At 26.5% G+C, this 27,083-nt stretch overlaps 1 protein-coding gene across 5 annotated transcripts in view; it reads left to right on the forward strand.

Moving 5' to 3' along the window:
- The window catches only part of LOC100869566 (uncharacterized), a 304,803-nt gene that overhangs the window by 95,368 nt on the left and 182,352 nt on the right, over nucleotides 1-27,083 (forward strand). For all 5 annotated transcript variants that reach the window (XM_086909671.1, XM_031919759.2, XM_086909678.1 and 2 more), the window contains exon 2: nucleotides 24,751-24,797. The gene's annotated coding sequence lies outside the window, so the exon portion shown is untranslated. The remainder of the gene's footprint in view (nucleotides 1-24,750; nucleotides 24,798-27,083) is intronic.

Consider the following 27,083-nt stretch of genomic DNA (forward strand, 5'->3'; position numbering starts at 1 on the left):
CATATACACATATAAATTTCATATAAGACAGAAATTAAATTCCAAAAAAAAAAAAAAATACATTATAAAAATTGCATTATATGAAACATAATTATCGAAACGTATGAAATTATATTTAAATTATATTAAATTAAATTATATACATAAATAATGAAAATAATAATGCATTCCAAAAAAACGAATTTTTTTAAATGAAATATAATTTTTATTTATCAAGAAAAGAATTGTGAAAAGTTATTCAATATTACAATACAAATACAATATATATATATTTAAATTTATATTGAAATCATATACAATTTGTGAATTATATTAAAATTATGATTGAAAGAAATAAATAAAATTAAATAATAGTATTTTAATCAATATAGAAACAAATTATTATTGCAAATTATCTAAGCTAATTAAAGAAATATTTATTATGCAATTTTTATTATGCAAATATTTTTATTTTTTTCAAATATTATTTTAAAATTAATATTATTTTATTACAACTTAAGATTCGTAAATATTTAGAAAATTTTTATTTGAGGAACATATTAAATGAATAGATATTATCGATTGATATAAGTACAATCAGTCATCGAAATGTTTATAATATTTTAAGAAAATTTATCTATTAAAAAATATCTATTACAATTATCTGTATCCGAAAATTCTGATTTAATAAAAGTTTATCTATATATAGAGAATAATAAATTATAAATTCTTTTTTCGACAATAAATCTTTTTAAAGAAAGAAAATTAAAGTTCTTGCTTCTAAAGTTTCGGCAACTTTTTTAAATATAATTTGCGAGTAATTTCTTTTATAACAGAAATCAGAGTGTCAAAATTAAATATTTTTTACACGAAAAGTTTTCTTCTATCTTGCACCATTACAAAGTTATATTTCAGAAAAGAAAAAAAACTTTAAATCTATTGAAACTTTGAACGTCACAAAGAAGAAAACATTCATCTGACATATAACTCATTATATTTCACGTGCAAACAAAATTTCATTATCGAAATTATTAGATTAGTCGAATTTCCTTTTAAGATCATGTATCAATATTTTTTAACAAACAAAACAATACAATATAAAGTTGATAAATTGGAAAAGAACGTTTGCAAAGCGTTTATTGTTCATATTTCTTGGAAGAAAGATAGACTGAAAAGAAAATACGATTTTAAACGACACGATTATATTTACTTGCACTCGGTGCATTGTAAATGCCAAGCAGCTTTTGCCCGGTTTCTGTTGCTCTATTGCTTATTACTGTCGTTGTATACCGTCATTCTAGCAACTTGTGTAACAGAATCTATTAAGCTGAGTTGCAAGGCGGATGACTAAGCGTCGATTTTGTAAGCTCGAGAAACTGCTCGCGGAAACTCCTCTGTTGAAATGGAACATGTTTCGTACATCGTCGTTTTACATTCAATTTTCTTCATGCTTATGTTCAATTTTGTTACTTACTTCGCTGTTGAAGAAGTTTAATATTGTTATTTGGAAACACTAACAAGAAAATATAATAATTCTGATGAAAATGAAAGCGTTACAATTTACTTTTTTAATATATTGATCGATGCAGGCTTTTATTTCTTTTAAAAGATATTAATTGTATAAGTTGAAAAGATATTTTAATTTGAATTTTGTGTATAATAAGTTTTATAAAATTCAAAAATACCTTCTAAAATAATAATCTTTTATTATAATTTAATAGTTCTTTTTGTAAAAATAATACCTTTTATGAAAAATGTTTGGGGCATTAAATAATGTATAATTCCATTAAAAAAAGAAAAGTGTCCTTCATGTATTTTTTATTAATAACATCATTAATAAGTTAGAGACACTTTTATACGAAATTTTCTTTATATAACAAATAATTTACGAATTATTTGAAGATTTGATCATTTTTTTATGTAACTCATTCTGTATTGATAATTATTTATTTTTTCTGTATTGATAATTAATTAATAAATTTACTATAATATAACAGATTACATAGAATAATTTCTTTTTTGTAGGAAATTCAACCCTGAACATATTTTAATTGAAAAATTTTTCTTTATCTCATTATAAATATATATTTAATGAAACAAAAATGTATTGAAATTTAGAATTTTAATTTCACATTCTTAAAACGATAATATCAGTGAAAAAAATTATTCCATATCATAATTTACGGTCAGCCTGTCGATTAAGTGCATATTGATCTTAATAAGTTTGAAATGTGCGTAAAGAGTTTAATTTTAAGCGATTTTCTTTTAGTATTGATTTTATTTTCTTAAAATACCATTTCAATAAAATAAAAATTGCACCATTATTGAATATAATTCATTATACTTAAAGATCATTCATTAACATTTCCTTCCATGGAGTGGAAATAAAAATGGCATATCAAAACGAAAAAAAGGATTTAAAATATGTTATGAAGAGTTTGATTTTAAGCAATTTTCTTTGAACATTGACTTCATCTTCTTAAAATACTAAGTTTCAGTAAAAAAAAAAAATTGCATCACTATTGCGTATAATCTATAACACTCATTCAAGTTTCTTTAAAAATAAAAGATCATTCAAAATTACACCACTATTGAGTATAATCTATAATACTCATTAAAGTTTTTTTAAAAATAAAAGATCGTTCATTAACATTTCCTTCGATGAAATGAGAATGAAAACGGCATATCAAAACGGAAAAAAGAAAAGATTCGCATCGCAAAAAAAAAAAAAAAAAGAAAGAAAGAAAGAAAGAAAGAAACATAAAATTACGAATCTACGAACAATGAATACTTCCTACAAGAGACTTAAATTTCAAACACGACACACTCCCAAAGGAAGCGTATACTTATCCAAGAAGCAAATTTCGCGCGATTCCATGGATGCTCCGCTCTTTTTCCCATAGCGTGTGTCACGGTGTTGAACTTTGGGCCTTTGTGCGCCGCACGAAATTACACGGCCACCGTTTGTTACCGCCGGCATAATACGTCGTTAAGTCTCGTCAATGAACTTCCTTATTTAACGGCGCGCAACTGGACGCATTGAATCCCTTGATTCCGTCATACCACGACTCTTCGAGTTTCTCTCGTTTACGCCTCGACGTTGCGCCGACCTGCTTAACGTAAATTGATCATTTGCATTAGGCGTATCTTTGCTCGTTGAGCGAGCACACGGCCTACGACGAACGAGCCTCTCGAGACAGCGATGTGTAACTAAGTGTACACTTGAATTGTATACAGGGTAATCCAAAATTCATGATGTAAACGAGATCAGGGAAATCCTGGGGCTCGAATCGAAAGAAAAATATATCAAGAATAAATAATATTAAAGGAGGCTTTGTTTTCGAGCAAATCAAGTTTCAAAATTTTTCATATATAAATGAAATTAGCTAATTCTCTATATGAATAGGGAATAGATTGATTTAAAAATTCATCGATTATAAAATAGTGTACATGTTCAATTTGGATTTTCTACAAAATATTATTAAGTGATAAAATTTTATTCTATATTTCTTGTTTATTTTTACATGTAGAATGATCATTTATTGATAGTTTATTATCATATCTAATCAAGGATTAGTTGATTTCTATTTGAAAAATTTTCAAACTTATATGAAAAAATTCTATATTCTATATTTTCGTTTTATTTTGAGCCATGGAATCCTTGATTTTATTTGTACCATAAATTAAAGACCATCCTATATGGGATATTGTACGCTACTCGGATTTTCATGCAGCGCTTGAAATTCAATGAGAGAAGTATGATTCAAATGTTAGGAGTTATTGGATCGGTAAGAAAGTAATATCGGTTTTGCGAATGCGATAAGTTGCTTTGGAACTCTTTCAATTTTGCATAAGCATTCTTCATTGTGTGATCTGTTAATAAGTCTTTCTTCTCTTCACGAGTCAATCTGTTGATTGTTAGTCAAATTGTTTGTCAAATTATGATTAATTATTCATTTGTCAACTTTTTTCTTAATATCGTAGTTATAAATTTTATTTGTTTAATATATTTTCTTTTAACGATTTCTTTTTTTTTTATTTAATTGTAAGTCATAAAATTTTATAAAATTTAATTTAATATAATATAAATTTTAATTTATAAAAAAGAGTGAAAATGTTTATGGAAATGTGATAATATTATTTTTTTTTTCAAAAATTTATTAAAAAAAACAACGCGCCAACTCATAATGCGTAGATGAAACTATATGAAAAGAAACAGGATGAATTAGAATAAGATGAATGGAATCATATTCAGAACTCTATGTTTTTAATCATTTCATTCGTTTAATTCAAAACTTTTAGATTTTTTGTGATAAAATTCATTCACAATCTCTAATTTTTGTAACGAATTAAAAGAATTAGATTGCATTTATTATTTATTGTTTAATATTGTTCGATTAAATAATAAAATAAAAAACATTAAGGAAAAGATACAAAAATATTTATTTTATTAAATTTTCAAAATTAAATATTTCAAAAGGTGTTGAATTTTCGATGACTTTTTCTTGACTTTTTATATATAAAATAATACAGAAAAACAACTTCATCAAAAATCAAGAGTTACAATCAATTATTAGATACATTAATGTCCTATACATTATTTTACTCAGTATATATGTTAATGTAGTAATATATGTAATATAGTAATATGATATAATGTAATAAGTAGACTGCAAATATACATTGTGTGCATTTGTGCAAATACACATTTTCAATCTGATCTGAATAGAAATATCTTTTGTGATTAGAGAATTCTAAAAATATATTTTTTATTTTGTATTTTTTGCATATTAATATTTAAAAACATATGCAAGAATGTACATATATTATTTTCTGTGTATTATATCGTACTTACGTAGGATATCATCATCAAATTAATTTTGTTTATTAATAAACTTTTGTATTGTAACTATATAACATTAATAATAACAATAATATATGTAAGTGTTAATTGTGAAACTGTAATAGCTTTTGCATCTTAAATTGTTTATTGAACATTAAATGTAATAATTTTTATTTTGAATTTGTACAATTCAATATAATTATTCCAACAATATAATAAATTGTATAAAATGATTTTTGATATTTAAAATGAAAATTCAAAAAAATAAATTGTTATTAAAAGACAATTGAATAAAAATACATCCAATTTTATTAAATGATGAAAGTAATGAAAAAAGTAATTATTGCTTAATTTTTAATAAAAGAATAAAACGTTAAAAAAAGTTATAATTAAATACGTTTTGATAATACAGTTAGTAATTGTTAATATTTAACATTTATATTAATATTAACAATTATTATTAATATTACATATTAATATATTGATATATTCAATTTATTGCACAAAATTTTATTGCAAAAATTTTCTGGGCATAGTTGTATATTTTTCATGCATAAATATAATATTATATTGTATAATTGATGATAATTGTAATCGATAAATATTTGAAGTTTATTAACAAGAATATAAATAATATAATATAATAAAGAAATGGAAGATTGATATAATAATTTTTGAATGTAATAATAATATAAAATGTAATATAATAATAACAAAAAATATAATATATTTTCAGTGATGAATCGTAACATTTGAAGAGTTAAAATAGTATTTCCTTGTTAAAATATTGAAAATGAAATTAAAAATGTTATTAAAACATTGTTAAAATATTTATTAAAACATTATAAATATTACAATATACAATTGTAATGATCATTTGTATGTTAAAACGTACTCTAAGTATTTATAACTTACTGAAATAGTAATGTTATGTCATTCTTGAAATACAGAATAAGTTTCACTTCAAGCTTTTTTTAAATAATCAATGGAAAAATCGTGATATGTTAACATATAAAATTATTATATATATTATATATAATGTTATCAATATATTAATTACAACAAACAAGTTGAAATGACTGATTATAAATTTTTTATTTTCATAATTACAAAAAATGTAAATATTTATAACAAAATTAATTAACTGATTTTTATTCAGACAAAAATTTATATAACAATTATGCATAGTACATTTAATTATTTTCATAATGATATATTCATTCAATATATTTAATTATTTATTATAGATATTATATATTGTTAATTTTAATGTTAAACGTATCCATGATAACATAATTTAACCAACCTTCTTGCCGCATGATCCAGTATTTGTTGATATCAGGATCCAAATATAATATAAAATTTTTAAAGAACCATATACGTATTATATAATCTGAATAAATATATGAATACAATTATACGTATACATATATTTGAAAATGATTTATAAAAATCAACATTTAATAGATGCATTTTTAAAAATTTAACATAGAACCACGATATTATAGCTATATACGATATAAGTCAAAAAAAGTTGCGAAGTCAATAAAATCATCAACATCTTTAATAAAATCACTCGTTCACATCATCGATTTTCGCAACACGTTAAACGCAAATCCATAATAGTACGTGTATACAGACGACGAGTCAATTCATTTTTCGCGCTTAAAAGGTTACGGGATTAATATGAGTCTATGTGACGAATACGTGTGCATCGCAACGCTTATATATACATATATTCGCATGTTGTACCAATTGAATTCGATAACCCGGACGTTTAATCCAGATTTCAGCCGGCATCTGATGAGCTAAAATGAACTTTCAGCCGATTGATCTCGGAATTGGTTCGATGGAGAGAACTTCCATGCGCATTTCCAGCTGTCTGGCCTGCTTTAATATCTCTTATTATCGATTCTCCTTCAACGACCGATCGATATCCATCATGGCTATTCTACGCACGATACGTACGTAGTGTACAATGACGTGAACAACGTTATTTGTCTAAGTGTTCGACTCATAATCGTTACTTCACATTTCATATTTTTTTTTAAACAACAACAAACAAATCGATAAATCAGAATTTATATGGTATGATAAATCAAATTAATATAAAATTTTTTTGCTCGTAATAAAATAATTTTTTATTGCCGTTTTGGTAACCAGAAATACTGATATTATAAGCCCAATAAATGAACTGTTATATATATAGAGATTTAGAAGGGATGCTGTAACCTTCACTATCCAATGTATGCAACATATCCTGCTCCAGAGTTGAATATATATAACAAGTTAAAAAATTAATTATTTGCAATTTCGAATAAGTAATAATTTATTCGTAGCTGTTACTATTAGTTAATTTTATTTGTGTAATCTCAGCTATTCAGCGCTACAATTAACTGTAATCAATTCTTTCTGCTTGTGAATAACTTATTAAAGTAACGTTATTCTTAATTTTCGTTAAAATTTTATCCATCTCTGCTCATTTAACGATGATTGAACCTACTATTTTTATCATTTGATAGATAATCCACGAATAGTATATTATACTTCTCTCTTTCTTCTTTTGGCCAATTTGTTAAAACTCTTAAATAGTTTTAAAAACGTTATACTCTCTTTTTATGTAATAATTTGAAATACACTTAATAAACTTAAAACGCGAGTATTTTTTTTTTTGTGCCACGTCGAGTTTTCTGCAGCATATACGAAACAGCGAGGAAAACGGATCCACGAGGAGAACGGAAGACGTAATCGGGACTCAGGGAGTCGAGAGGGAAAAGTAGGTCGAAATTGTTCGATAAAATCTTCGTTCCATATACGGGCTTCGTTTTCAACGGAACTGGTTCTGTCTTTACTTCGCTTTGAAATTTATTAAGAACCTCATTTTATGAGCGAATGCACGGTTCTGGCCCTAATTCAAAGGACGATGTGGATTTTTTTTTTTTTTTTTAGACTTCAAAGGGAATAGGTATTATGCAGGATGGATTGGGGGATGAAAGTAATAATTTCACTTTGAAATTATATATGGAAATTATATTTAAGGGTATATAAAATGTTATTTATTTATCTATGTGATATTATTTAATTGTTATAGATGTACGACAAATAACAATAAAAATTATTAAAAAAAAGAACGTAAAGCGTATTATAATCTGTATATATTAGAATCAGAAAAATATTTGAACGTATTATAAGTGTCGTTTATAGTAACGGTTAATAGTAAAATGATTTTATTTTTAAAAAATTAAGATATTTATTGAACTAAACTACAATAGATATTAAATGAAATGAAACTTAAATAATCTTATCTAAGCATAAAGAAGTTAAAAATAAATAAAAATAAGATTTTTAGAAATTAAGGATGATTCTTTATCGCAATTATGGCAAACGCAATTATAAATCACTTTTAATGGATTTTTAATCTCTATACTCAATGCATTGCACCCATATTTCATTTGGTAAACTGATAAACAAGACAATAATATTCTTTATCGAATATTTTGTATTGCTTTCAACCTCAAACGTACACAATCGTCTTCAATCATGTTTCATTAAATCAGAAATTTTTATTGATATAACAGATGCAATAATAAATATTGCCAAATAACAGCCACTATTAGAAGATTCTAAATAGGAAGATTAAACGAAAGGTTAAAAGAAGAAAGCAATAAAAATTTCAGGAAATATTTATAATTTTAAATTATTTTAATAACATAGAAATTAATTATAGTTATTTTTTTCATTGTGTTAAAATAAAATCAATTAAATCAAAATTAGAGAACAATGGCAAGCTTTTGTTATATAAAAGTATATTATTAAAAATTTCATCTAATTAAAAATATAAAAATGCATAATATTATTGTTCTTCTTACTTTGTAATCGCAATAATTACTATATATTCGTATAGCAAAAAATGTTTTATGTATAATTGAATAATTTCAAGAAGAGCAGATTCTAACGTTATTAATTTTCTGTAGATAAATAGAAAACACGTCAAATTGATCGATCAACTTGACATTCTTGATAAAAAAAATATTAACCCATTTATATCGAAAAATTATTGATTTAAGAGATATTTTAATTTAAATTTCATAAAACTTGCATAAAAGATAAGGAACACGCGAAATGATAGTCGCCTTTCGTGCTTTTATAACATAAAATTATACCCTCTATAAATACCACGAATATCTAACATTATACGAATTGCTACGTAAGCACTTGAAGTTACAATCGTTTCTTTATATTTAATTTTCTCTTTATTTTTGCTTATTTATACGAATAACTAATCTAGTTTTGAATTAATTAATTAAATAGATAAAAATTAATATATCTTATATGTGTAGCTATTGATGTAGCTATTTATATTTTCACTCCAATTAAATTAAAATTCATCATCACGAGATATGATTTCTGTCCATTTTTCCCAATAATTATCGAAGAATCATCATATATTAAAATATAATAAAATATATGTATTTATACATTTTCAAAAATATATATTATGTTAGTCTCATTTTATGCTATCTCTATCTTTCTCTATTTCTATACAATACACCATCACTTTCAAATTCGGAATTGAAAATTTTTCATAAAAAAAAAAAAAAAAAAAAAAAAAAGAATTGCGCAAAACGTGAATGAAATAAACGTTCTCACGCGAGGCATATTTCTAACTGAGCCACTCGATGAGATTAAAGCGTTAATTGCACGCGGGTCGCGCCGTGAAAATAAAGTGGCAATTACGCGGCATCGGTCAACGAAATATTTCCCTCATTTTGTTTCTTCTTCTTTTTCCCTTTTCATTCCCTTTATCTCCCTTTATTCTCTCTTTATCGTCCCATTATTTCTCATCATTTCCCTCCTTTTTTTCCACTAAACACTCAGAGATAGGATAAAAAAAAAAAGAGGGGGGAGAAGGGAAAGAAAAAATACGTGAACGAGAAGAACGAAAGACTATCGAAAACGAAATACAACCGAGGATCGACGGCCAATTAAGCTGATTTATTATTTTAATTGGACCGTTTAATTGGCCATCTGATTATTCGCCAGCCTACGTGATTTGAAAGTAACGGGCAACCAGTTCGAACCTTCTAATCGATACGTCCACACGGTTGGGCACACGCTTGCGTACTTCCGGTCCTACGCACGTGTGCTCTCTTTGTTTCATCTGATTTCGATTGTGTTCGATTCTGATGTGGAAATTTTGTGGGATTTTATGCTTGAAAAACCGAAAAGGAGGGAAAAAATTGTTTTCTTTTTTTTAATTCGAGGTCCATATTACATATATGATGTTAATTAATAAACTTTAATGAAATTAATAGGAAATTTTATCACACATATCTATTTTCGGATATAATATATCGTAAATGCGAGAAGATATTTCGCTACAGTGATGTTATCAAATAGATGAGATATATCGCCTATCTTTATCACTGATAAAAATATGCTTCATTCGAGAATTCGAAATTAATAGGAATAAAGAATAATTTGTATTTTTTACGAATTAATCTTCTTATTATATCACACAATGAGAACGAATATAACAAAAAGTACGATGCGAGATATCTTACCTTATCTTATTTATTTTCAAATGTTTAACGTTAAATGTAAATAATATAAGTAAATAAAATCAAATTCAAGTTTCTCTTAAACTTAAAAATAGCGAGGATGAAAAATCCGCGAGATGTTGGGAGCACCCCAAATGCTCGAATCTTGCCTTAAAATCTCGAGAGTTTCATCTACCCCCTCACTCCATCCTAAGAACCACTGTACCGATAAATCGAGCCGCTATCATCGTAATTTACATCAGAGCGCCGGAGATGGCCAATATTACGCTTGTATAATAACAACGAGACGCAACAACAACACTATGCCCAACCTCCGTATAATAATACCCAGAGCTTGTCGCTGAATCGCACAGCGATATTGCTGAACGACACCAACGTATCCACTCACACTTTCAAGAATATATATATATATATCTTACACGCATAAACAAATGTATACATATATATATATATATATATACCTTTCAACATGTCCAGTATAGAGTCCCTTGTTCGTGTACTTGGTGCGCTCGCGTGTAACTTGGAGGGTCTACGGCGCGTATAATGTAGCCTTCGAACAATGCGAGGAACTAGCGGCCCATTATAACCGGAGGGTATTGTACCGGATGTCTCGAGCCGCGCACACGATGTCCCCGACGAAAGCGGTCTGCAGCACGCTGCGTTTCGCACCCACGCACACGCAGAAATCGTCGGCGATATAGCCGAGTGCATGCGTGCGTCATTACAGTTCCCCGATATGCCGGTTGCGTGTACGCGACTGGCCTTAGAAGCGCCATGTGCTCGCAACATGTTCGTTCCGTCACCGAGGATTTCACGTTAACCGGCTTACATTTTTGGATCTGTAACCTTCCCGTCTCTCCCGTTGTTATATACGGTCGACATGATTAAGGGGAAGAACAATGTTCGATTTTGTTATTTTTATTTCGGATTTTCGATTTTTAGATTAATGTAAATAATAATGTGTGTAGAGTTTCTAAAATAACGGAGATTTTATAAATATTATTTATCGAGGAATAAAAGAAAGTATTACGTGATAGAAGAATTAATTTAACAGCAATTAATTTATTCATTGTGACATAGAAAATTGAACGAGATAAACAAAAGAGGAAAGATTTTATTAGATTCGTAAATTTACAAAGGGAAACTTATTGATATTTAACTTCGCAACTCTTTACGACTCTGCTGTACTGTACGGACACGAGTTCGGACGATCTTAGCCGAACTTGAACGAATTAGAAAAAGATATTATCTCGTATTAAGTAGTCTTACCGTACGTGCACTTAAGTTTGAAAAACAAAACATTTTAATACTATTCTACTTTCTAAAACTTTCTATCTGGTATTTTCTTTTTTTATTTTTTTAAAATAAATTGTTAAGAAACAATGAATGTTAAAAGTTCAATATCAATATCTGCTAAATGTGACAAAAATTTTGTTCTACAATATATATATTGCTTTCATTTTCTATAGGGATTTATAGTCAGATTTAATTTATTTTTTTAAGATAATTGAATGAAAAGAACAATATTATTGTCATTTTATTATTGTAATATTTACATTGTTATTTTTATATTTATAAAAAATTTAATATAGAAATGCATCGAAAGTCATATAATATGCAAAAACATGAATAAAACAACTATCTGAATATCATATATAATTAAATTACAATAAAATATTTCAAGTGAAATTTGATTGCTATTATAGAAAATATAAAAAAAAACGTACAATATAATAATTCTTTGATATCTTTTTTATCAAAAATATAAAGATGATCTTAAGTTTTTTTTTTTAATTGTGTAACAATGTAACGCAAAGGAATATTTAATGCTGATATAAAATCATAAACCAATAATTATCATGATACTTTTTTAAATTGATTTTTAATTTAAATAGTATTCAAAATGCTGTTCATTATCATTACATCATTATAAATATGTATGTGATTGATATATACAAACATTATTGAAGTCACATCATTACATAGTTTAACAATCCGATTTTTTTAAATGTATTTTTAATTACTGTACGTGACTTGCAATAACTTTTGCATTTTACCTCTAAAGAAAGTACATAATCAAGTAACGTCAAGTCTAGAGAACGTGTCAACCATAAAATTTATTCCCCATACTCAATCTATCGATTAAGGAATAATCTTTGCAATACTTGACGTGCTTGTCATGCATAACATGCAAAATAATACATTATTATAACGATAAATCTAAAAATAGAAATAATGTTTGAGACAAGAAGATGGAATATTTATATCCCGTTAATGATTTCTCGTAAAAAGATCAATTATTTAAGCTTATTAAATTAATTTTTAATCAATTTTTTATTTAATATATATATCATAGGAAAAAAAATTTATAAATAAATTCAATGACACAATTAATATATAACTCAACTTTTTTGTGTATTAATTAAAATAAAATCAAACCTAAAAAAAAAAAAAAGAATCAAAACTAAAGTAAAATCTTCTACAAGATAAACCCATAAATTTCCATAAGCTTTCTAATAATATAAAACATTCACTTTCATCCCTATTCTTGCTCCAATCCTTCGTTCATTTACTCCACTTAACAAGAAATAAACAGAGTGTACGGTGTACCAGGGACACGGTGTATTCCACTAATTTTAGGATTCCATTACACGGATAACGAGTTTTGAAAATCGATCGATCGGTCGGAGCAGAAGGCCGCGGGGGCAATTGCTTATTCAATAGGTGCTCGTTTCGCGGCCATTCAAAGCAATCCCTCGAGTAATTCGTGTTCTCGTAATTCAGACGTGTACACAGAGCGGCGGAGAGGTGCGAGAAACTCGTTAAACTTGGAAAAATAAAAATACACGCGACACTATATTTCGCTCTCTCTCTCTCTCTCTCTCTCTTTCTCTTTTACATCCCCCTAGCGATGTTCCTCTAGTAGTGGAAAGTAGTAATCGGGGTCGAACCGTTTCCAGACACGGAGAAATCGGCGCCGTTTGTTTCTACGACGAAACAGATGTTGCATTCGCCGATTTTTCTCACTGTGATCGTGCACGCGTTTAATTTCGCCGAATCCCTTTCTCGGGGTCGCGTCTTCTTCTTGAGAAATATGGCGGCTGTCTTGACTCACCTATTAGTCCTACGACGACATGATTCCTCTTAACGGGAGGAAGAATTTGAATTCTCTTTGAATTCTTGAAAATATTTCTATTTACGATTTAAATTTATCGATGATATCGAAAAGTATTTTGGAGGAAAAAAAAGAAGGTATATCATTTGATCGATTAATGTAAGATATTTAAAAATGTATAGAACAATTTTTTTTTAAACACCAATGCAAACAATCATTTTTTATAATGAAAAGCAATAAGTAAAGTATTTAGAAATCATTTAGGAGATATTTTGAGATATCAGGTCTTTTTTCTTCTTTTGTTCATTAAATTTATTTCATTAAAGTATTTTTTTAAACTAATGACTTTTTAATACGAATGATTTTAATAATTTTCTTATTATAAGATTATAATATTAGAGAAAAATATATATTCTTTATATGAGAATTAACTAAATCGATTCGTGTACTTAGAAAATTATAATTCTATTAAAAACTTGGTTTGTTTTCTATGATTCGATCTTTCTCGCATCAATATAACATTATAGCATCAAACATTCAGTATTTGTTTAAAATAAAACTTTTTTCCACATTATCAATTATCTTCAAAATATTCAATTAGATTATTCGCTCAATTAATTTAAACGGATCTATAATTGAGGAGCTTATAGAAAAAATGATGAATAATATTTTAGAGGAATGTGACTTATAATTAAATTTAAAGATAAATGGCAATTTCTGTGTCATTTTAAAAAACAAGAATAATCGAATATAATGAAAAAATTTATTTTCTAATCTTCCATGTTTTGCAATGCATTTTGCAAAATTAATTTTTGAAATATCGAAATGATCTTCAGTTTTAATTTTTCATTTTTTTCCTTAAATATAGATTTAAATATATTTCTTATTTTTTTAATTCTTACTTTTATTATATCATTATAACATCTTTTTCTTGGCATTGAGATTATATTTTTATTTAGTATACATGTATTCCACAATGAGTATATAAAATTTTTAATATATAAATGGTAATTTTCTTTAATTTATTCAAAATTTAATCTAAATTTATTCATTGAAAATTATTTTCGCATAATAAAAATTATTATTTTCTAATAAAAATTAAATTATTGAAAATTTGAGAATTTACAAAATCAATGAAAATAAAATAGTTTTTAAATTTAGATTTATGGCATCTTAGAAATTTAAAAGATTAAAAAAATTTATCAATCAAATTCAGATTTTAATAGTTAAAATATGACTATAAGAAACAATTATTATTCGATAATAGAATATGAATAGCAAAAAGGAATTTCATTCTGAATAAAAATATATTTACTATCTCATATTCTATATCCTATGTATATTATATTAAAGTCAAGTAAAATAGATGATATTTAATAAAATTTAATTTTATCTCTAATTTTAAAACATGAAATTAGTACATATATAAATAATATAAGATTCAAATAAGCTAATAAATAGCAAAAAATCGTAACATAAAGTTAAAACATCATAACAAGTTACACTAAGATATATCAACCATCGGGTCTTTTGCCTGACAAATGTGAGTCCAACATTTGATCGCGAGGTAAAAATCTTTTTTTTTTTTTTTGCACCGGTCTTGATTAATGATTTCCTCAAAACGGATACCCGAGTTTAAAGAAGCTTCCACTTGACCGGAGCCTGACCAATTCGATTAATCACAGGTGTCAGGGATTGCGTCGATTGTACTTCTTTCGATAAGATTTCATCCGTGGCTTAGTTTTCAATTTCGTTCATGTCTTGCGTTAAAATGAATTTCTAAAGAAACTTGAAAAATTATAGAAAAATTCCTATCTTTTCTAACTTTATTTTTAAAATTAGATTTCTATAATTAAAAATATAAAAATAAAATGGATTTATCATAAAATATAATATATAATTAACATTTAAAAATATAATAGAGCGTTAATTATCCGAACTAATGCCGCCATTATATTGCATTATCGTTATTCCATTTTGGAAGCAGTGTAGCTATTGATTGCAGTAATAATGTAGAAATAATTTGAAATTGAATAAATTAACTGATATAGATTTAATAAATTTTACGTAATATACATTATGTTTCGAATTAGCAATATTTAATAAATAATTTTAAATATAATTTCGATTTCGATTTTCCAAACTATCCCAATTAATAATCGACGTACTATTGCATAAAATTTTTTGAACAATTTTAAAATAATTTTTTAAAACGCTTTCGATTTTTCGATACAATTCGATCTTTTTATTGCCGTTTAATTTCATTGTTCAAAAAAAAAAAAAAAAAAAGAACGGAAGCATTCGCAATAAAAAGTAACGAAATCATGGAATTTCCGATCAAAAATGGGAAATTCATGCGTGACATTGTTATACCTTTGGGGACAATAGTTCATTCGTATCACTTGAAATATTATTTTACTCGATCCCCTTCTGCACAACCTGTTTGTTGATCGTCTATAGAACTGGAAATGTGTTACATGCATGCATATAATATGATGTAAATTTAATTATTTATTATCGAATACTGTTCTCGCGTTAAAGTTCAATAAACATTAACACTGGTTGAACATGATCTTTTGTGGACATTTTCCGAGAGAGACGAGATCAAATTATCATTTTCCATTTTTTAAATTTCAAATTCGATTGATCGATTGTTCGGTTTCTATTCTATACACATGATATTCATCGAAAATAATCATTGTTATTACATAAATTATTAGATTCAAATTCCTCTTTTTTATTTAATAAAATATATGAAAAAAATATGTGAAAATTCAAACAGATATAAGCATTGAATTCAGCGATGAACACTTGTTGATTTTAAATATATTATTATAATTTTATGTACAATAATATTTTAATATATATTAATTTTAAAAATGTTATTGAGTAATTTTTAGATTTCTTTTTAATATTACTATTATGAATATATAAGTATTTATTTAATATCTTTTAATGTAATTTCTTTTATGAAATGTATCTAAATGTAAATTATATAATTTTATAAAACGGAAATATAATAAATATCTATTCTTGTATATAATATATTTTTATAATTTAATATTTTAATATAAACATATTATTCTTTAATTTTTTAATAATATTTTGCATATATATTTAATGCTCAATAAGTTAAATTAATATTATTAAAACATTAAAAAGATTATTAAAAGATAGAATTTCTTTACAATATAAGTAATTTAATTAATATCAATTATATAAATTACTTAATAATTGATATTTGAATAATTTTATTGATTTCATTATTTAATGAAATATATTAAATTACTTATAGTATATTACGTAATAGTAAAAATATAAATTTTATTTATTTTTGTAGTTAATAAACTGTAAATTAATTTAAATAATGGCGAAAATTCACATCTAAAAATATTCAAATACAATAATTTATTTATCATATATATGATTCTATCATATATATAATGTATAGTATATTTGTAAAAATAAACATGAAATTTAATTTTAATTGATATGGATATCGGATCAAATACATACAAATTATATTCTTACTACAATTCTTTCTATATGTTTCGTATGTTTCATGAAAGCGTTTCACTTCTTAATAATTGATTTGTTTGCTCAATAACACTTTGTTTAGATTAAGGCTAGTTTTTAGCCATAATAGTTATAATAAACATTATGAAATTTTATTTATATATTCTGTTATGACAAGAAACCTGCACTGCATTACTTAAACATATGTCCATCAATCGAGGATTACATAAAGTTTGTTTGCTTTGCTTCCCGTCCGAATATTTTCGTAATATTAATTTTCGCTATTTAATTTTTCGTTTCTTGTGCACAAGAAGTATAAAATTATATACATTAAATTAATACTTAAAATACTTAATACTTAAAGTACTTTTATATATTTAAAAAAAAAACAAACAATTATAACATTATTAAAGAAATATATAAAATGAATCATATACTAGCATATATTAGTATGAATAAAAAGATTCTATATAAAAAAGTAATCGAAATTATAGAATAAATTTTTTCTTTTTTGAAGTTTCATTTTCGAGTAAATCGAGTTTTGAAATTTTTTTAAATACGCATGAAATTAATTATTTCTCAATTAGATACGAATAAAATACGATAAGTGATTATTCTATATATAGAAATAAGCAAAGAATATAGAAATTTTATCTCTTAAATGTTTCAAAGAAAACTGATAACTTTGATAATTCATTCGTATTTAATCAAAAAGTGAATTTCTCTTATAAATTTTTTGAATTTAATTTATTCGAAACTTCAAACGAAAAAAATTTTATTCTATATTTTCGATTCACTTTTTCACGTAGAATTATTCTCTATACATGTTCACTCTGTATAGAAGAATAATCTTTCACACGTATGATATCCGAATATTAATTGAATAAAATTTATTATTCGAATGTTTATTTAAAAATTTTATTATTTATATAATATATATAATTTTATTCATTATATTCCTATCCGTATACCGAAAACATATATTTAAGTATTTACTAATATAGACACCATTATAAATATACTTATTCTAAAGTCTGCCGTATGTGCTCTCCAAACTTATAAAAAATTAATTTAAGATCTTGCGAAATCATGAAAAAAAAAAAATCCTATGGAGAAGAATACAAATTACTCGACCAACTTCAAGTCTAGACATTTGATAATGGCGTTTTTGCACGAAGAGGTTGGTAGCCCGTATAGCGCGAAAATTCCCCAAGGCACAATTTGAAAGTTCCGCCGAGCAAAATGGGCCGAAAGTCCGGGACTTAATTCGCCCCCAGTGTTACGGATGGCGCTGCATCGTAAAGTTTCGAAATGCTTTTTAGAAGGTCAAGACAGATCTCCCTCGGTGGACGCATTATCCGTTGCGTTTCTGTATGCGTGTTCGTTCTAATTGCGCCGCATTTCCATGAAACAGATTCCACTCGTTCACGCCACGGGAATATGCCATTGTTTCGCCTCTGATACTTGGAAATGTGCGATTTTATATCTGAGAGACGGAGACGCGTGATGGGATTGCGAAAGGGGTCTAGAATATTTATTCGTGATCTGATTCGTCGAATTTCGAATGGCGCGAAATTTAAATGAATGATAACCGGGGAGGAAAAAGAAAAAAGGAAAATTTTAGGAAGATATATTTCGTTATTTTAATATTCAAAGAAATGAAAGATTAAATTTTTAAATTAGTAATGTTGTGTTATAAAGTTATAAAATTAAATTAATTTTTTATTATAATGTTATTTTTCTCTCGCTGTTTAATTTCATTTCATTATTTGTAATGAAATTACTATAAATCATTGAATTTCTAATTGCAAGAAATGTGATCTGATTCGTCGAATAGCGTGAAATTTAAATAAATAATAATCAGAGCTGGGAAAAAATTTAAAATTCTAAAAAAAAAAATTAGATATGATATAGTATTTTATAATATAGATTATATATTATATTTATATTATATTCTATCATATTAATTCTTTTAAAAAAATTTATTAATGTCATGTATATAAAATTACAAGCTTAAATTAATTTTTTAATCATAATTTTATCTTTCCGTCTCCATTTAATTTCATCTCATTATTTATAATATGAAATCGTGGAATTTTTGATTGCAAAAAAGCTTTATTTATTTGATCTGATTTATTCACTTTGAATAGCGCGGAAATGAATAATAATCAAAGTTACGAAAGAAAAATTTATAATTAAAAAATTTTCAAATGCAAATATTTTTCAATTGTCAACGAATTATTCATAATTATTTAATTATAAAATGAACATAATTTTTTATCATAATTTCGTTTAATTTCATTAATCAAAGAAATGAAATCATAAAATTTCGAATTGCAAAAAAAAATTTAGAGTATTTGTGATCCGATTCAGTACTTTTCAAGTAGCTGGAAATGGAATGAAAATCAAGAGTAAGTGAAAAAGGGAGAAAAAAGAATTTACAATTTTAGAAAAGAAAAAAAAAATCATTTTATCATTAAACGTGATTTTTAATAATTGCACGAAGAGGAAAAAACTTTTTTTCGCCAAGCATAGTTCATGTTAAATATCTGGTTTAATTATATAGAAGCAGCGTTGTCAGCCTCGACCGCAAATGGCAATATTTTCAGGCGAGACCGCGATTGCTATTAATTTCATTCACCAGCTCGGTTCGTATTAATTTTAACCGCGAACGGAACGTGGAATTTATTTCGTTCTATCGAGCGGGCAGGAAGAGCCGTTAATTTTACCCATCACCTTCAGCTCTTTTGTTGGAACTTGTCAGTTATCTGCTCATCTGGTTGCGCTAATTTCGTCCTCGACTGACGTTACGTATGATCTGTCGTTTCAACCTTCCCCTGCGCTCGAAATATCGCCAACTTTGACCAATATCCCTTTTACGATCAGTTCGTATATTCGTATATTCATCAATAAGTGTTTGACGAGTGTCATAATATACACATATATGTTTAGATGATGAAAGTGATGTGCGTATCGAGATTCTTTGATGAATATCGGATTAATTTTCGAAGATCGATCGTCCCAGCCTTTTCGATACCAAGAATGAAGACATCTAGCCAAGCAATTCGTGGGATTCTATGGACGAGATATCTTGTTTATCTTTTCGCTAGAATTCCAGGATCACTCGGAATACCTCGTTTAATTTGGATAAAAGTTTAATTGAGTTAGTTTGCATAAAAGTTTGAATCGTTTACAGCATTTCATGAACGACACTGCTTCGCGAGATATCTCGTCTTTGATAATTCGAAGGAACTAGTGTAAGTACAGCAATTCTTGGTTAACTGTCGCACTTTCTGTTTCTGTTCGTTTAACTGTCTGTTAATGGAATTATTCTGAAATTGAAACTTCGAAACATGCATGCGACCTTTAGAAATTTAAGATACGCATCTTAATTGTAAGAAATGTTTTTTCTCTCTCGTTTCTCATAGCCAGTGAGGGAACGAAAAAAAAAAAAAAGGAATTAGCAATTCTCAGGTTTTCTATTATTCCATACAACTTATGTACTCTAGTCCTGATTCTGTGAGTGTTATTGTATGATAAATATTTTTTTCATTATAAAAATTTTTAATTTCATTATTAAAATAAAAGTTAATACAATGATTTTAAAATGGAATAAAATAATTCTTAATACGAATTCTAGATAATAATTAATTTTTAATGGAATATATCATCTCTGCGACAATTGTAATTTTATCGAAGTTATCCGCTTTGATTTAAAATCTAATAGTTTATTCCTAATATAAATTTTGAAAAAAAATTTAGAACTCGATAATAGTGAAAATAAATATTTATGATTGTCTAATGTAGTATAATATTTGTCTTTTTCATTTTATAATACTATCCATTTTGATTTTGGATCTATTCCTTGTACAAATTTTGAAAAAAAATTTACGTGACTCGATAATCCGATAAAGATAATCTTTAAATATTTCTTATTGTTAATTTTTCGTCGTGAGCATCCTTTTTAATTTTTAAGTATTGTAATTCTGTTGCTTGTTCGATACAAAATTGATATTAATTAATATAATCAATGTAAATTTAATTACGATTTATTAATTTCATTTGATCAATCGAAACCATAATCTCTTTCTTAAATTGCTAAATTAATGGATACAGTTCAGATTGTTCCTCTGAGGAATGCCCTAAAATTCTTGGAAACGTGACTTCAGCGAAAAGGGGATTAAGACATCGGGCCCCAGAATACATGCATGTATAATGCAGATTCAACAAAGTGACCATTCGACTTACTAATCTCAACTTGAACAACTCTTATTAAAATGTAATTTGTCTAGCATTTAATGAACAGTAAGAATTACAAATAATCTTTAGAGTGTTACGATTAGAGTGTTAAATCTGCATTATTGAAATTCTATCTAATTTTATATTTTTAATCAAAATATGAACAAAATGTAAATATTATATTATAAGCACAGGACAATATGAATCTAATGACTTGTAATCCAAATCTAATAAATTTAGACAGAAATGTATATTATTATAAATGAAATCTAAGATTAGTTACGAAATTAGAATAGAATAGATACCCCGTAACAGTAAATAGTCGGATAATTATAGCGTCCACGTTTTTCATGATGTCGCAATTCGTGCAATTATGCGCATTTAGAGACACAGTATGGTTTTGCACGGTTTTGTTTCTCTCTTCCTCTTTCCAAGGAGAAAGAAATGAACAAATTCTCACGGAAGAGCAAGAGATATCCGTTAATACGTATTTCTCACGGATGACATAACCCGAGTTCGGGTTATCTGGTTGATGTTTCTATACCAACTCGAACAGAATGGGGGAAGGTCTCTAAGCTCCAGGGCTTAGCTTGGACCACCGTTGGCGTAAAGTCGCTCTCGTGTTGCTCCCTTTTGATCCCGAACAACGCCAATTCTCCCCTTGACGGATTCAGAAACGCCGCCAGCCATTTGATACACGTGTTTTCTTTTTTTAGGGGAAAAAGATATTGTAAAAAGTATATTTCGAAAGTGTATAAAAAATATTTTAATTGAATTATTTAGCATATATTGTGATGTTAACATTTACATGACTATTATTATCTATCTGCGATAGCAACATTACTTTAATTTTTAAATATTTAATTATACGGTTACATTATAACATAAATTATTAGATTTCTATAATTAATCGATGAAAAATACAAAAATCTGTTTTTATCAGTATCGAATTCTAATTAATATACGTATGATTTTCAATAAGTGTTAAATAAAAAATATAATACTTCTTGTTTCAGATAAATTTTTTATTAATTCTTATAGAATTTTTTAATTTAATAATTTAGTTTTACAATCTTATTATATCAAAGATGTAATCTATTGAGATAGATGTATAAAATAAAGCAATGTTGTGTAAGGAAAAAGTTTGTTTAAAAACACATCTCTCGTGATGCACAAAACTTATTTATCTAAAGAAAACAAAAAAAGAAAAATCAAATTTAATATAAAAAGAAAATTATATATATTGTAGGATTAATACATTTATGGAACAATTTTGATCGATTTTAGAGGACAAAATAAACAAAAAAAAATGGTACACAAAAATGTTGATTAACTTCGTTACTAATTTAAATTCGTTAAATGAAACAGAAACAAAGACAGTATAAGAGAATTTTTTTATTTTAAAGATACTTTATCCAACTTTTTATATTTTTACATTTGTTATAATTTGAATTTATTGTGCAAAGTGTATCAATTTTATATGATTATATAAGTTAAATGGATTCTCGTTTCAATTGTGTTTTACTACCAATAATCCAAGAGCAATAAAACGGAACGTGTTTAAACTTCTAATTGATTGTGTAACAAGTCAGAAGTTCAATGAATATCTTGCAATGACTCTTTTTCTATTCTTTGAAAACACTTAACTAATTGGATTTAATGTTTTTTAGTTTATTCCAAACAAGATATAATTTTTAATTTCTTGTTTTATGAATTTAGTTGGAGTGTTTTCTCTATACCTTCATTACGAATGTATACGTTTATCTTTGATAATTTTTAATTTTGATTTAGCAAATTTCATAAGACGATGTTAATCTCACTTTATTTTTGTTTTACTTCGTCTAATGCAAATTTCAATTGTTATATATATTAATAAATAATCTTTATTACATTTTTATATATATCAATTTTTATATTTATTTTGACCTCTAAAATATATTGACACTTTGTATACACTAAGCTTCGCAGTTACACTTCGACTCTACTCACACGAGTTCGAACGAACCTAGCCGAACTTACCCGAATTAAAAAAAGATAGATAAACAGTCTCTAATTATTCGGTCTCCCCGCGATTTGAAATTCTAAAGAATAAAATAACTCCAATAAAGGACGAACAATGAACAAATTTGTTCTTATCATTGTTTCGAAACATTGAAAAACGGTTTCGTTCGATATTTGAATAAAGCCTGTCGAGTATTGATTTCATATACAAGAAAATAGACTGGATTGATATCCATTGATTAATATATCCGTCTTAATGATTAATGATTATTCTCAATGAAACCGGAAGCATAGGCTAATTATCACGCTTTACAGCGTTTTACTCTTGTTTCATCCGCTTCACTGACTTCTTCTTTGTTTTCTCGAAACTTCGGATAGCAACGAAAGATTTGATCAAGTCGAAATCGAACTTGGAAGATTCTTCTCACCGATTTCAAGCAAGTTTCGACTAACTGGATTGGACTAATTGTTTGGATTTGTTTCAAGTTTAAGGGGATTGGGTAGTTCGTGAGAATACATATTTTATTTCGTGGAAAGTGAACAAGATCGAATAAACCGATAATTCAACTAGAGATTAAAGAGTTGTAATTCTTTTTTTTTTTTGAAACAATACATTATTTTATAAATAAAATATAGAATGTATATAGAAGTGCATACATGACAATTGGAATGCATTAAAAATGCTTATAATAAGAGGTGTATAGTTTTGTTTTCGATTATTACTATTACACGTAAATTATACATTGTGGATTGTTTTATGTAAATAACTATTATTTTATATAAAAAAAAATGTAGATTTAAATCTATCCAATCTTGTATCTAATCATATTTTTTATTAATAAATGAATAATAAATTAATAATTTGTCTTTGTTTATTGTTAATAAAAAGTAATTGTATCTTTTATATTTACAAATCGAAATTGAAAAAATTTAGAAAAAATTAAAACAAAGATTTATCAATAATATATATTTATTAAGTTAAAATTAAATCGAAACGATAATTTTCTGATCATTTCCTTTTTTAATTTTTATTATTATCATTCTCATAAATTATTTTTTCATTATATAGCTTTTTATATATAATATTTATTAATTCTTTAGTGTTTATTTTTACTCGAGTTCAATATTTAGTCACTCAACACTGTTTGTATATTATATTTAATACAAAAATAGGAAATTATTTAATATGAAGTAATAAAAAAATCTTTAAATTCTTTAATTCGTTACTTCCTTGACAAAAAAATATTTGATTGCCAAACAAAATTCTAAAACTTATTTCTCATAAATTATTTATACGACAAATTACAATTTATTAATTAATTTAACAAAAAAAAATTACAACTTTGTAATTAGACCATTCTTAAGCAACGAAAAGTGTTACTATTAATAGAGAATCAAACACACGATTGCTTAATCGTAGCCATTTACCGGACAATTTTGGTAAACCTCCGACCACTCTCAGTTGGAAACATACTAATTCGTTCTTTTCCCGTCAGGTCACAAAATCCAGAGGGAATTAGAGCGTGCACCGCGGGACCAGTTGGTAAGTAATTTGCTGAATCCTATTAGAGTAATACTCGCAGGTGAAATTCGCGTGAAACTCCGGCCAATGACAAGCGTTAGTTCTTTTTCTCTTGCCACGGTTCGCGTGCCAGCCTCGAGGACACGTAACTGTGGTCTGTCGATGTCGTGCAAAATAATTAACTTTGCACTGATGAAAAAAATTAACGCGAAATCGTTGTTTCTTAGGGAACGGAATGAAGTTAAATATCTGTGCATTTTCTCTTTAAATATCTCAAATATTATTGTATAGTATATTATATGTTAAAAATAAATATTTATATCGAGTCATTATCATAAATAATATCAAAGTTCAATTAAATATCAAAGAATATATTAGTAATTTTTAAAATTAAATTATCACAGCTTTATAAAATAAATAATATGTTTTAATATTGTTGAGAATATCTTTCTTGTTCTTTCTGTTCTCGTTTGCATTTTTTATGATTTTATTGATCATTGATCCAATCATTCATGAGCCAATTAATAAATAAAAAAATTATTGTTGGATGCTGGAAATGGTAAAAAAATTTTGAAGTATGACATTGTCTGTACACGTATCGAAAGCAATAATAAGAAAAAAATAAAAATATTATAATTAATAATTTTTTAATATATCTATAATATTAATATTTTTTAAATAATAAAATTTTTAAAAATACAGATCATAAACATACATATTAGACAAACTTTGTAATTAAAAAGATAAGAAATACGTTAAAAAGAAAATTATATATTTTTTTATTGAAATTAAGCTTTTTAAACGATATTATTTATGAGATAATATGTTGTGATAATATGTGAGTTGAATTATAATTGAATACTTGCAATTTTATCACTAAAGAAAAGAATAAGAATATGAAATATCTATTTGTTTTTGACTTTATGAATTTTAGAATAGAATATAAATAAAAAAAATAAAACGAATAATCTTAGAAAATATCATATGAATATGCTACATAGAAATAAATACTTAAAAATGCATAGAATCCTACATTTAAATTTATGAAATCCGTATCTTTATAAACCCTCGAAACTCTCGAAACACTCGAACCTCTCAAAACTCTCGAAAGTCGAAACTCTTGAAATTCAGAATGCTTATTTTTTTTCTTTTTACAATATTAAAATATTAATTTTTAAATTCCTCAAATTCGAGATTGTAATCAAAAAAGAAAATTACTTGCAATTCTTTCGGCGCGTGAAAAATTTTTATTCTTTACTTTTTCGAAAGTTTCGAATTACAAAAAGTTTCGAGAATTTAAAACTTGTTGAACTTCAAAGCTTTCAAGGTTTCTACGTTTCTAGTAAACTCCTTAAAATATCGGCATTTTTCTTTCCACCAGACTAATAAAAACTTTTTATTCTCCTTTATTTTTAAATTTTAGAATATACATGACCAGTATTCGCAGATATAAAAAAAACAAAAACATAGAAAACTCAACAAATAAAATTTCTTAATATTTACACATTTAAAAAAAAAAAAAAAAAAGAAAACATGCTCTCATGTTTCTAAAGAAAAGAAAAAACAGAATTGTCTCCGTGTCTTAATAAGGGAAAAAATGAAACAAAGAAAAGGAAAAAAGTCCAAAGATAAAAAAAATTTACAAAAATGGCCAAGCCCTATGCGTATTCGCACTATTCGCAGAACCCTCATTCCTCAGCACATTGAACAGTTTTCGCGCACCGGGGGATGGGTGAATTTTCAATATCTGCCCGGCATAAAATTTATGCGAGCCAGCACGGAGCCCCTCCTGTGTCTCTCCACGAATTCCACAGTTCGGGAAAAAAATCACTGTACGAACTTCCATTCCTTCTACCCCCTGCCTGTAATCCACTTACAAGTTTTTCTCCCTTTTCTTTGGGAGAATCAGCGCGGAGGAAAAAAAAAAAAAGAAGTCTTCTTTGGACGGCAAATAGGATTCTTTTTTCACGTGGAGCGCGCGTGTTCGCATATCGCGTGCAAATATTAGATGGCTGTTCTGATAGGTTTTCACAGAGACGGAAGTATACGCGAGCGTCCCTTTTGCCGGAGCGTGGAAACGTATCCGGAATTCGTCGCACGCTCGTTGGAACTGCTCGCCTCTCACAGGATAGACACTATTTTGTTTGGAGAACTCGGCTTTCTCGCGAATATTCGAGAGGTTGAGGGGGGGGAAAAAAAAGAGGAAAGTTGGAAGAGCGTTTCTTGGGGACCAAATGTGACGAGAGAATTCGCGTAATGTGGCTTTGGAGAGGATATGGAGAGATACTGAATTAAACAAAAGTTGTT

This window comes from Apis florea, unplaced genomic scaffold (assembly GCF_048593485.1).
Source record: "Apis florea isolate Af1SG1 unplaced genomic scaffold, ASM4859348v1 contig_1789_pilon, whole genome shotgun sequence".
Classification (NCBI taxonomy): Eukaryota; Metazoa; Arthropoda; class Insecta; order Hymenoptera; family Apidae; genus Apis; species Apis florea.